We start from the raw sequence: 3,906 nt of genomic DNA on the forward strand, positions 1-3,906 counted from the left end.
CGATAGCGGTGGCAAGGCGGCTGGATAGTGGCAGCAACATGACTCTTCCTCTACTTCTTTTATCTAATTTGACGTTGTGTGTGTGTGTTTGTGTTGAAGCTGGGGTTTGGTAAGAAAAAAGATAGTGGCTGCTTTTAGTGTTAGGCGGGTTAGGGTTGGGTAAAATTATGATATATTTTATTGATTTAAAATTTAATTTAAGCTCTTAAAATTATTTTTTAAAATATTATTTAATTATTAATTAATTAATTAGTGTTTAATTAAATATTTTAATTTAAAATTAAAAATAATATAATTTATTCTTTTTAGTTCATAAAATTAATCAAAACTTCCAATTATTCAATTTAAATTGTATAAAACTCTCATTATTTTTAATTACTAAAACTTTAAATTCCTAATATAAAAATACTCAATTATTTAAAAAATTTTATAAATCCTAATAAATTTTGAACTCAAAATAACCATTTTATTATTAATTTATAAATTATTTTCAAATAAACACTAATTAAGATTAAATTGGAGATAATTAAATTAATTTTTTTATTCATAAAATTTAAAGTATTCAATTTAAAAATCTCAAATATTTAAATCAAATCATATAAAATTTTATATTTTTTTAATTACTAAAACTTTAAACTATAAATAAGAAAATACTTGTTTATTATAAAAATTTCTAAAAACTTTATTCTAAATAAATATAATAAATCATAAATGAATTATTATTTAACTTTTAAAATAATTTTAAATTAAAAATATCATTAATTTAACTTAAATATTTTTAGTAAAATAAATTATTGAATATAAAATCTGAAATAAACATAATAAATCATAAATAACTCATTATGTTAATTTTCTAAAATTCGATATCTTAACTTTAATATGTTGAAATAAAATTTTTTATTAATTACAAAAAATCTTTGAATTTTGTGACAAATAAATAACTTATTACAAAAATGTTGTATTTTGTGACAAATTAATTTTTTGTTACAAAGTATTTAGAGCTTTTGAAACAAATAGTATTTTGTTACAAAATATTTTGAATTTTCACAACAATATAATCTTTTGTCACAAAACATTAAAATATTTTGCAACAAGACAACAGTTTGATACGAAAGCTAATATAATTCGTAACAAAAGAAATCACGTTGTTACAAAATATTGAAATATTTTGTAACAATAACTAATTATTGTTGCCAAAAACCGTAATTTGTAAAAATTTTAAATTTGATACAAATTTTTTGTTACAAATGCTCCATTTTATTGTAGTGTAAGGACCCCTCTGAGAGATTTTGCACCTTTGATTTGACTAAGTACACATGTAACACCCTTACTACTAAAATGACATGCATCCGGCTGGGCCACTCTAATAGTGAGGAGTATTACGATGACTTTAAATATATCTTTTCATAGTAGAAGCCTTTAAAATGAAAACCACATTTTACTTTATGTGAAAAATCGAAAATACTTTTTCTTTTCTTTCATAATACAATCATACATACGTACACTTCAACCACAACACATCACACACATAAAAATAATAATAGTGAGGGAAAATAATAGCTAAGTCATTAAAATAGATACAGCCCAATTGAAATACTCAAAAAGGTCTTTGCAGGCTTCTCGTCCATTTCCCAAAAAAGAAAAGGCTATAGAAAGGTGAGAACCTAACCACACGCTCGTCTTAAAAATCTTACCGATCAATAGTTAATTACCCAAAATCCATATTTATATTTCAACTCATAAAAACTCCAATCAAAATAAATATATCATAGCATTTCACTACATATACCAAAGAAGAAATTTCACCAAACTTAGTGCTGATTCATCCAATATAACATAACCAACTCATGGCCTCTGGCACAACACAGGATCACATCACGACCTCGAGCTTAAAACCATATCACATCACGGCCTCGGGCCCCACACAATATCACATCACAACCTCTGACCCAAAACAATAACACATCATGGCCTCCGGCCGAACATATAAGCAAACCACAATAATCCGAGACAACGAGTCACAATCACATAGATAGTCAAACAATCGCATAACAAGAGCAAGTATAACAAGTAGTACAATTAGCAATTTATAGGATTTCAATTAGGCAAACTAAATAATTATGCAGACCCAAGCAAATGCAAATAAATGTAGTATGATGCATGCTTGTCCTATTGGCCAATGAGCTCACGTGCTGGTTATCAGCCAAACCCGACACAAAATCCAGTTAACACCCCAGATCGGTCGCTCGGTGCGCATCCCAGGGGTAAATATACAAATCATGTTACCATTATCTCAATGGAAAGTGTCGTCTCACCTTTCATTCAAGAGAAAGTGGGTGTTACATGTCGCTGTCCCCACTGTCACACCATAACCACGAACAAGCGAGATGAGACCTCCGTCCTTGCCCAGTGCAGGTGCCAAAATAGTCTCAAGTAGGCGTTATGTATCGCCATTTCCACTGAGCCGTATGCACAACATTTCAAGTGAGCGTTACGTATCGCTGTCCTTACAAGATTGTTCTGAAAATCATATCACGCAAGCGGGATAACTCTCAGACCTTACCACGCAAGCGGGACATACCACCATCCTTGCCAATTCAATAATCACATTTCAATAATATCCCAATGATGCTCAAAATCATAATCAAACTCAACCATAATCATAATCGAAGTCATAAGTCTTTATATTCACATTTATCACAAAGATAATCATCCTCAAACCGTGAGCAAGATAATATCACCATCTTCACCGTGGGCGGGATTAACCACCATCCCCACAAATCCATAATGCACTGAGCAAGTGTGATAGCACCACTGTCCTTGTCAGGAAATGAAGTAAAAGTATTGTTCACAATTTCGCGCACCAAAGGGTTCTCAGGATCATAAGCTTCTTCTTCAGATGAAGCGTCCTTAGTACTGCCTGGTGCAGCTTGCATTCCAGACAGACTTTGAGAAATCGTATTGACTTGCTGAGTCAATATTTTGTTCTAAGCCAATATGGCATTCAGAGTATCAATCTCAAGAACTTCTTTCTTCTGATTTGTCCCATTGTTCACAGGATTCCTTTCAGAAGTGTACATGAATTGGTTATTTGCAACCATTTCAATGAGTTCTTGAGCTTCTGCAGGCGTCTTCTTCAGATGAAGAGATCCTCCAGCAGAGCTGTCTAATGACATCTTGGACAGCTCAGACAGACCATCATAGAAGATACCTATGATGCTCCATTCAGAAAGCATGTCAGACGGACACTTTCTGATCAATTGTTTGTATCTTTCCCAAGCTTCATAGAGGGATTCACCTTCCTTCTGTCTGAAAGTTTGGACTTCCACTCTAAGCTTACTCAATTTTTGAGGTGGAAAGAATTTTTCCAAGAAGGCATTGACTAGCTTTTCCCAAGAGTTCAGGCTTTCTTTAGGTTGTGAGTCCAACCATATCCTAGCTCTGTCTCTTACAGCAAAAGGGAGTAGCATAAGTCTGTAGACCTCAGGGTCAACCCCATTAGTCTTGACAGTGTCACAGATTTGCAAGAATTCAGCTAAAAACTGATGAAGATCTTCCAATGGAAGTCCATGGAACTTGCAATTCTGTTGCATCAGAGAAACTAATTGAGGCTTAAGCTCAAAGTTGTTTGCTCCAATGGCAAGGATAGAGATGTTTCTCCCATAGAAGTCAGGAGTAGGTGCAGTAAAATCACCCAGCACCTTCCTTGCATTGTTGGCATTGTTGTTGTTTTCGGCTGCCATGCGTTCTTCTTCTTTGAAGATTTCTGTTAGGTCCTCTACAGAGAGTAGTGCTCTAACTTCTCTTAGCTTCCACTTTAAGGTCCTTTCAGGTTCAGGGTCAGCATCAACAAGAATGCTTTTGTCTTTGCTCCTGCTCATAAGAAAGAGAAGAGAACAAGAAAAT

At 32.9% G+C, this 3,906-nt stretch overlaps 1 non-coding gene across 1 annotated transcript; it reads left to right on the forward strand.

Annotated features, from left to right (window-relative positions):
* The first annotated feature begins 3,230 nt into the window (after nt 1–3,230).
* LOC127741719 (small nucleolar RNA R71) lies at nt 3,231–3,338 on the forward strand. Its single transcript, XR_008002924.1, has one exon. It is a non-coding gene; the product is annotated as a small nucleolar RNA R71 (small nucleolar RNA).
* Nucleotides 3,339–3,906: the final 568 nt, after the last annotated feature.

This window comes from Arachis duranensis, chromosome 9 (assembly GCF_000817695.3).
Source record: "Arachis duranensis cultivar V14167 chromosome 9, aradu.V14167.gnm2.J7QH, whole genome shotgun sequence".
NCBI lineage: Eukaryota > Viridiplantae > Streptophyta > Magnoliopsida > Fabales > Fabaceae > Arachis > Arachis duranensis.